The sequence below is a fragment of the Nothobranchius furzeri genome, chromosome 11, assembly GCF_043380555.1.
Source record: "Nothobranchius furzeri strain GRZ-AD chromosome 11, NfurGRZ-RIMD1, whole genome shotgun sequence".
Classification (NCBI taxonomy): Eukaryota; Metazoa; Chordata; class Actinopteri; order Cyprinodontiformes; family Nothobranchiidae; genus Nothobranchius; species Nothobranchius furzeri.
Genome location: NC_091751.1, coordinates 46,779,723 through 46,790,166, shown reverse-complemented (window position 1 = coordinate 46,790,166; position 10,444 = coordinate 46,779,723).

Below are 10,444 nucleotides of genomic sequence, written 5' to 3'. Positions count from 1 at the left end.
TATCATCATAAAGAAACAAGCAGTATCTTTCTGACATCATAAAGAAACAAGCAGTCTCCTTCTGATATCATGTAGAAACAAGCAGTCTCCTTCTGATTTCATGTAGAAACAAGTAGTCTCTTTCTGACATCATAAAGAAACAAGCAGACTGCCTCTGCCATAATAAAGAAACAAGCAGTATCTTTCTGACATAATAAAGAAACAAGCAGTCTCCTTCTGACATCATAAAGAAACAAGCAGTCTCCTTCTGACATCATGTAGAAACAAGCAGTCTCCTTCTGATATCATGTAGAAACAAGCAGTCTCCTTCTGATATCATGTAAAAACAAGCAGTATCTTTCTGACATCATACAGAAACAAGCAGTCTCCTTCTGATATCATGTAGAAACAAGATATATATGTCTGATATATATCAAGAATATATATATATATATATATATATATATATATGCTTGTTGAATATAAATCTTCATTAAAACCTTTAAATGTTCGTTTTTAAAAACGTTAAAATCATCATTAAAACGTTTAAATCTTCATTAAAACGTTTAAATGTTCGTTTTTAAAAACGTTAAAATCATCATTAAAACATTAAAATCTTCATTAAAACATTAAAATGTTCATTAAAACGTTAAAATGTTCACTAAAACGTTAAAATCTTCATTAAAATGTTTAAATGTTCATTTTTAAAAACGTTAAAATTTTCATTAAATTTGTTAAAATGTTCATTAAAACCTTAAAATCTTCATTAAAACGTTAAATACTTCATTAAAACGTTTAAATGTTCATTAAAACATTAAAAGGTTCATTTTTAAAAACGTTCAAATGTTCATTAAAATGTTTAAAGGTTCTTTAAAACGATTAAATGTTCATTAAAACGTTAAAATGTTCATTAAAACTTTTAAATGTTAATTAAAATGTTAAAATGTTCATTAAAACATTTAAATGTTCATTAAAACGTTAAAATCTTCATTTTTAAAAACGTTAAAATGTTCATGAAAATGTTCAAATGATCATTAAAATGTTAAATTCGTCATTAAAACATTAAAATCTTCATTAAAACGTTAAAATGTTCATTAAAACATTAAAATGTTCATTTTTAAAAACGTTAAAATCATCATTAAAATGTTTAAATATTCATTTTTAAAACATTAATAGGTTCATTAAAATGTTAAAATTTTAATTAAAACGTTAAAATGTTCATTAAAACATTAAAATGTTTTAAAACAAGCAGACTCTTTCTGACATCATGTAAAAACAAGCATACTTTCTGACATCATGTAGAAACAAGCAGACTCTTTCTGACATCATGTAAAAACAAGCAGACTCTTTCTGACATCATGTAGAAACAAGCAGACTCTTTCTGACATCATGTAAAAACAAGCAGACTCTTTCTGACATCATGTAGAAACAAGCAGTCTCATTCTGACATCATCTAGAAACAAGCAGACTCTTTCTGACATCATGTAGAAACAAGCAGACTCTTTCTGACATCATAAAGAAACAAGCAGACTTTCTGACATCATGAAAAAACAAGCAGACTCTTTCTGACATCATGTAGAAACAAGCAGACTCTTTCTGACATCATGTAGAAACAAGCAGACTTTCTGACATCATGTAAAAACAATCAGACTCTTTCTGACATCATGTAGAAACAAGCACTCTTTCTGACATCAGGTAGAAACAAGCAGACTCTTTATGACATCTTCTAGAAACAAGCAGACTCTTTCTGACATCATGTAAAAGAAAGCAGTCTCTTTATGACATCATAAAGAAACAAGCAGACTCTTTCTGACATCATGTAAAAACAAGCAGACTCTTTCTGACATCATGTAAAAACAAGCAGACTCTTTCTGACATCATGTAGAACCAAGCAGACTCTTTATGACATCATAAAGAAACAAGCAGACTCTTTCTGACATCATGTAGAAACAAGCAGACTCTTTCTGACATCATGTAGAAACAAGCAGACTCTTTCTGACATCATGTAGAAACAAGCATACTCTTTCTGACATCATGTAGAAACAAGCAGACTCTTTCTGACATCATAAAGAAACAGTCTGCCTCTGACATCATAAAGAAACAAGCAGTATCTTTCTGACATCATGTAGAAACAAGCAGTCTCATTCTGACATCATCTAGAAACAAGCAGACTCTTTCTGACATCATGTAGAAACAAGCAGACTCTTTCTGACATCATAAAGAAACAATCAGACTCTTTCTGACATCATGTAGAAACAAGCAGACTTTCTGACATCATGTAAAAACAATCAGACTCTTTCTGACATCATGTAGAAACAAGCAGACTCTTTCTGACATCATGTAGAAACAAGGAGACTTTCTGACATTATGTAAAAACAATCAGACTCTGACATCATGTAGAAACAAGCACTCTTTCTGACATCATGTAGAAACAAGCAGACTTTCTGACATCATGTAAAAACAAGCAGACTCTTTCTGACATCATATAGAAACAAGCAGACTCTTTATGACATCTTCTAGAAACAAGCAGACTCTTTCTGACATCATGTAAAAGCAAGCAGTCTCATTCTGACATCATGTAGAAACAAGCAGACTCTTTATGACATCATAAAGAAACAAGCAGACTCTTTCTGACATCATGTAAAAACAAGCAGACTTTCTGACATAATGTAAAAACAAGCAGACTCTTTCTCACATCATGTAGAAACAAGCAGATGCTTTCTGACATCATGTAGAAACAAGCAGACACTTTCTGACATCATGTAGAAACAAGCAGACTCTTTCTGACATCATGAAAAAACAAGCATACTCTTTCTGACATCATGTAGAAACAAGCAAACTCTTTCTGACATCATAAAGAAACAAGCAGACTTTCTGACATCATGTAGAAACAAGCAGACTCTTTCTGACATCATGAAAAAACAAGCATACTCTTTCTGACATCATGTTGAAACAAGCAGACTCTTTCTGACATGTAGAAACAAGCAGACTCTTTCTGACATCATGTAGAAACAAGCAGACTCTTTCTGACATCATAAAGAAGCAAGCAGACACTTTCTGACATCATGAAAAAACAAGCAGACTTTCTGACATCATGTAAAAACAAGCAGTCTCATTCTGACATGATGTAGAAACAAGCAGACTCTTTATGACATCTTCTAGAAACAAGCAGACTCTTTCTGACATCATGTAAAAACAAGCAGACTCTTTCTGACATAATCTAGAAACAAGCAGACTCTTTCTGACATCATGTAGAAACAAGCAGTCTCATTCTGACATCATCTAGAAACAAGCAGACTCTTTATGACATCATAAAGAAACAAGCAGACTCTTTCTGACATCATGTAGAAACAAGCAGACGCTTTCTGACATCATGTAGAAACAAGCAGACGCTTTCTGACATCATGTAGAAACAAGCAGACTCTTTCTAACATCATAAAGAAACAAGCAGTCTGCCTCTGACATCATAAAGAACCAAGCAGTCTCTTTCTGACATCATGTTGAAACAAGCAGTCTCCTTCTGACATCATAAAGAAACAAGCAGTATCTTTCTGCCATCATAAAGAAACAAGCAGTCTCCTTCTGATATCATGTAGAAACAAGCAGTCTCTTGACATCATAAAGAAACAAGCTGTATCTTTCTGACATCATAAAGAAACAAGCAGTCTCCTTCTGATATCATGTAGAAACAAGCAGTCTCCTTCTGATTTCATGTAGAAACAAGTAGTCTCTTTCTGACATCATAAAGAAACAAGCAGACTGCCTCTGCCATAATAAAGAAACAAGCAGTATCTTTCTGACATCATAAAGAAACAAGCAGTCTCCTTCTGACATCATAAACAAACAAGCAGTCTCCTTCTGATATCATGTAGAAACAAGCAGTCTCCTTCTGATATCATGTAAAAACAAGCAGTATCTTTCTGACATCGTACACAAACAAGCAGTCTCCTTCTGATATCATGTAGAAACAAGATATATATGTCTGATATATATCAGAATATATATATGCTTGTTGAATATAAATCTTCATTAAAACCTTTAAATGTTCGTTTTTAAAAACGTTAAAATCATCATTAAAACGTTTAAATCTTCATTAAAACATTAAAATGTTCATTAAAACGTTAAAATGTTCACTAAAACGTTAAAATCTTCATTAAAATGTTTAAATGTTCATTTTTAAAAACGTTAAAATTTTCATTAAAATGTTAAAATGTTCATTAAAACCTTAAAATGTTCATTAAAACGTTAAATACTTCATTAAAACGTTTAAATGTTCATTAAAACATTAAAATGTTCATTTTTAAAAACGTTCAAATGTTCATTAAAATGTTTAAAGGTTCATTAAAACGATTAAATGTTCATTAAAAGGTTAAAATGTTCATTAAAACTTTTAAATGTTATTTAAAATGTTAAAATGTTCATTAAAACGTTTAAATGTTCATTAAAACGTTAAAATCTTCATTTTTAAAAACGTTAAAATGTTCATGAAAACGTTCAAATGTCCATTAAAACGTTAAATTCTTCATTAAAACATTAAAATCTTCATTAAAACGTTAAATTCTTCATTAAAACGTTAAAATGTTCATTAAAACATTAAAATGTTCATTTTTAAAAACGTTAAAATCATCATTAAAATGTTTATTCATTTTTGAAAACATTAAAATGTTCATTAAAATGTTTAAATGTTCATTAAAACGTTAAATTCTTCATTAAAAAGTTTAAATGTTCATTTTTAAAAACATTAAAAGTTTCATTAAAATGTTAAAATTTTAATTAAAACATTAAAATGTTCATTAAAACATTAAAATGTTTTAAAACAAGCAGACTCTTTCTGACATCATGTAAAAACAAGCAGACTTTCTGACATCTAGAAACAAGCAGACTTTCTGACATCATGTAGAAACAAGCAGACTCTTTCTGACATCATGTAGAAACAAGCAGATGCTTTCACACATCATGTAGAAACAAGCAGACTCTATCTGACATCATGTAGAAACAAGCAGACTCTTTATGACATCTTCTAGAAACAAGCAGACTCTTTCTGACATCATGTAAAAGCAAGCAGTCTCATTATGACATCATGTAGAAACAAGCAGACTCTTTATGACATCATAAAGAAACAAGCAGTATCTTTCTGACATCATAAAGAAACAAGCAGTCTCCTTCTGATATCATGTAGAAAGAAGATATAAATTTCTGATATATATCAGAATATATATATATATATGCTTGTTGAATATAAATCTTCATTAAAGCGTTTAAATGTTCGTTTTTAAAAACGTTAAAAGGTTCATTGAAATGTTAAAATTTTCATTAAAACGTTCAAATGTTTTAAAACAAGCAGACTCTTTCTGACATCATGTAAAAACAAGCAGACTCTTTCTGACATCATGTAAAAACAAGCAGACTCTTTCTGATATCATGTAGAAACAAGCAGTCTCATTCTGACATCATGTAGAAACAAGCAGACTCTTTATGACATCATAAAGAAACAAGCAGACTCTTTCTGACATCATGTAAAAACAAGCAGACTCTTTCTGACATGTAAAAACAAGCAGACTCTTTCTGACATCATGTAGAAACAAGCAGACTCTTTCTGACATCATGTAGAAACAAGCAGACTCTTTCTGACATCATGTAGAAACAAGCAGACTCACTCTGACATCATGTAGAAACAAGCAGACTCTTTCTGACATCATCTAGAAACAAGTAGTCTCCTTCTGACATCATAAAGAAACAAGCAGTCTGCCTCTGACATCATAAAGAAACAAGCAGTATCTTTCTGACATCATGTAGAAACAATCAGTCTCTTTCTGACATCATGTAGAAACAAGCAGTATCTTTCTGCCATCATAAAGAAACAAGCAGTCTCCTTCTTATATCATGTAAAAACAAGCAGTCTCCTGACATCATAAAGAAACAAGCAGTATCTTTCTGACATCATAAAGAAACAAGCAGTATCTTTCTGACATCATAAAGAAACAAGCAGTCTCCTTCTGATATCATGTAGAAACAAGCAGTCTCCTTCTGATATCATGTAGAAACAAGTAGTCTCTTTCTGACATAAAGAAACAAGCAGACTGCCTCTGACATAATAAAGAAACAAGCAGTATCTTTCTGACATCATAAAGAAACATGCAGTCTCCTTCTGACATCATAAAGAAACAAGCAGTCTCCTTCTGATATCATGTAGAAACAAGCAGTCTCCTGACATCATAAAGAAAGAAGCTGTATCTTTCTGACATCATAAAGAAACAAGCAGTCTCCTTCTGATATCATGTAGAAACAAGCAGTCTCCTTCTGATTTCATGTAGAAACAAGTAGTCTCTTTCTTACATCATAAAGAAACAAGCAGACTGCCTCTGCCATAATAAAGAAACAAGCAGTATCTTTCTGATATCATAAAGAAACAAGCAGTCTCCTTCTGACATCATAAAGAAACAAGCAGTCTCCTTCTGATATCATGTAGAAACAAGCAGTCTCCATTTGATATCATGTAGAAACAAGCAGTCTCCTTCTGATATCATGTAAAAACAAGCAGTATCTTTCTGACATCATACAGAAACAAGCAGTGTCCTTCTGATATCATGTAGAAACAAGATATATATGTCTGATATATATCAGAATATATATATATATGCTTGTTGAATATAAATCTTCATTAAAACCTTTAAATGTTCGTTTTTAAAAACGTTAAAATCATCATTAAAACGTTTAAATCTTCATTAAAACCTTTAAATGTTCGTTTTTAAAAACATTAAAATCATCATTAAAACGTTAAAATCTTCATTAAAACATTAAAATGTTCATTAAAACGTTAAAATGTTCACTAAAACGTTAAAATCTTCATTAAAATGTTTAAATGTTCATTTTTAAAAACGTTAAATTTTTCATTAAAATGTTAAAATGTTCATTAAAACCTTAAAATGTTCATTAAAACGTTAAATACTTCATTAAAACGTTTAAATGTTCGTTAAAACATTAAAATGTTCATTTTTAAAAACGTTCAAATGTTCATTAAAATGTTTAAAGGTTGATTAAAACGATTAAATGTTCATTAAAACGTTAAAATGTTCATTAAAACTTTTAAATGTTATTTAAAATGTTAAAATGTTCATTAAAACGTTAAAATGTTCATGAAAACGTTCAAATGTCCATTAAAAGGTTAAATTCTTCATTAAAACATTAAAATCTTCATTAAAACGTTAAATTCTTCATTAAAACGTTAAAATGTTCATTAAAACATTAAAATGTTCATTTTTAAAAACGTTAAAATAATCATTAAAATGTTTAAATATTCATTTTTAAAAACATTAAAATGTTCATTAAAATGTTTAAATGTTCATTAAAACGTTAAATTCTTCATTAAAAAGTTTAAATGTTCATTTTTAAAAACATTAAAAGTTTCATTAAAATGTTAAAATTTTAATTAAAACATTAAAATGTTCATTAAAATGTTAAAATGTTTTAAAACAAGCAGACTCTTTCTGACATCATGTAAAAACAAGCAGACTTTCTGACATCTAGAAACAAGCAGACTTTCTGACATCATGTAGAAACAAGCAGACTCTTTCTGACATCATGTAGAAACAAGCACTCTTTCTGACATCATGTAAAAACAAGCAGACTCTTTCTGACATCATGTAGAAACAAGCAGTCTCATTCTGACATCATGTAGAAACAAGCAGACTCTTTATGACATCATAAAGAAACAAGCAGTCTCCTTCTGATATCATGTAGAAACAAGATATAAATGTCTGATATATATCAGAATATATATATATATATATGCTTGTTGAATATAAATCTTCATTAAAGCGTTTAAATGTTCGTTTTTAAAAACGTTAAAAGGTTCATTGAAATGTTAAAATTTTCATTAAAACGTTCAAATGTTTCAAAACAAGCAGACTCTTTCTGACATCATGTAAAAACAAGCAGACTCTTTCTGACATAATGTAAAAACAAGCAGACTCTTTCTGATATCATGTAGAAACAAGCAGTCTCATTCTGACATCATATAGAAACAAGCAGACTCTTTATGACATCATGTAAAAACAAGCAGACTCTTTCTGACATCATGTAAAAACAAGCAGACTCTTTCTGACATCATGTAGAAACAAGCAGACACTTTCTGACATCATGTAGAAACAAGCAGACTCACTCTGACATCATGTAGAAACAAGCAGACTCTTTCTGACATCATCTAGAAACAAGTAGTCTCCTTCTGACATCATAAAGAAACAAGCAGTCTGCCTCTGACATTGTAAAGAAACAAGCAGTATCTTTCTGACATCATGTAGAAACAATCAGTCTCTTTCTGACATCATGTAGAAACAAGCAGTCTCACTCTGACATCATGTAGAAACAAGCAGACTCTTTCTGACATCATCTAGAAACAAGTAGTCTCCTTCTGACATCATAAAGAAACAAGCAGTCTGCCTCCGACATCATAAAGAAACAAGCAGTATCTTTCTGACATCATGTAGAAACAATCAGTCTCTTTCTGAGATCATGTTGAAACAAGCAGTATCTTTCTGCCATCATAGAGAAACAAGCAGTCTCCTTCTTATATCATGTAGAAACAAGCAGTCTCCTGACATCATAAAGAAACAAGCAGTATCTTTCTGACATCATAAAGAAACAAGCAGTATCTTTCTGACATCATAAAGAAACAAGCAGTCTCCTTCTGATATCATGTAGAAACAAGCAGTCTCTTTCTGACATAAAGAAACAAGCAGACTGCCTCTGACATAATAAAGAAACAAGCAGTATCTTTCTGACATCATAAAGAAACAAGCAGTCTCCTTCTGACATCATAAAGAAACAAGCAGTCTCCTTCTGACATCATACAGAAACAAGCAGTCTCCTTCTGATATCATGTAGAAACAAGATATATATGTCTGATATATATCAGAATATATATGTGCTTGTTGAATATAAATCTTCATTAAAACGTTTAAATGCTCGTTTTTAAAAACATTAAAATCATCATTAAAATGTTTAAATCTTCATTGAAACGTTTAAATGTTCGTTTTTAAAAACGTTGAAATCATCATTAAAACGTTAAAATCTTCATTTAAACATTAAAATGTTCATTAAAACGTTAAAATGTTCATTAAAACGTTAAAATCTTCATTAAAATGTTTAAATGTTCATTTTTAAAAACGTTAAAATGTTCATTAAAATGTTAAAATGTTCATTAAAACCTTAAAATGTTCATTAAAACGTTAAATTCTTCATTAAAACGTTTAAATGTTCATTAAAACATTAAAATGTTCATTTTTAAAAACGTTCAAATGTTCTTCAAAATGTTTAAAGGTTCATTAAAACGATTAAATGTTTATTAAAATGTTAAATGTTCATTAAAACTTTTAAATGTTAATTAAAATGTTAAAATGTTCATTAAAACTTTTAAATGTTCATTAAAACGTTAAAATCTTCATTAAAACATTAAAATCTTCATTAAAACGTTAAATTCTTCATTAAAACGTTAAAATGTTCATTAAAACATCAAAATGTTCTTTTTTAAAAACGTTAAAATCATCATTAAAATGTTTAAATGTTCATTTTTAAAAACATTAAAATGTTCATTAAAATGTTTAAAGGTTCATTAAAACGATTAAATGTTCATTAAAACGTTAAAATGTTCATTAAAACTTTTAAATGTTATTTAAAATGTTAAAATGTTCATTAAAACGTTAAAATCTTCATTTTTAAAAATGTTAAAATGTTCATGAAAACGTTCAAATGTCCATTAAAACGTTAAATTCTTCATTAAAACATTAAAATCTTCATTAAAACGTTAAATTCTTCATTAAAACGTTAAAATGTTCATTAAAACATTAAAATGTTCATTTTTAAAAACGTTAAAATCATCATTAAAATGTTTGAATATTAATTTTTAAAAACATTAAAATGTTCATTAAAATGTTTAAATGTTCATTAAAATGTTAAATTCTTCATTAAAACGTTTAAATGTTCATTTTTAAAAACATTACAAGTTTCATTAAAATGTTAAAATTTAATTAAAACGTTAAAATGTTCATTAAAACGTTAAAATGTTTTAAAACAAGCAGACTCTTTCTGACATCAAGTAAAAACAAGCAGACTTTCTGACATCTAGAAACAAGCAGACTTTCTGACATCATGTAGAAACAAGCAGACTCTTTCTGACATCATGTAGAAACAAGCACTCTTTCTGACATCATGTAAAAACAAGCAGACTCTTTCTGACATCATGTAGAAACAAGCAGACTCTTTATGACATCTTCTAGAAACAAGCAGACTCTTTCTGACATCATGTAAAAGCAAGCAGTCTCATTCTGACATCATGTAGAAACAAGCAGACTCTTTATGACATCATAAAGAAACAAGCAGTATCTTTCTGACATCATAAAGAAACAAGCAGTCTCCTTCTGATATCATGTAGAAACAAGCAGTCTCCTTCTGATTTCATGTAGAAACA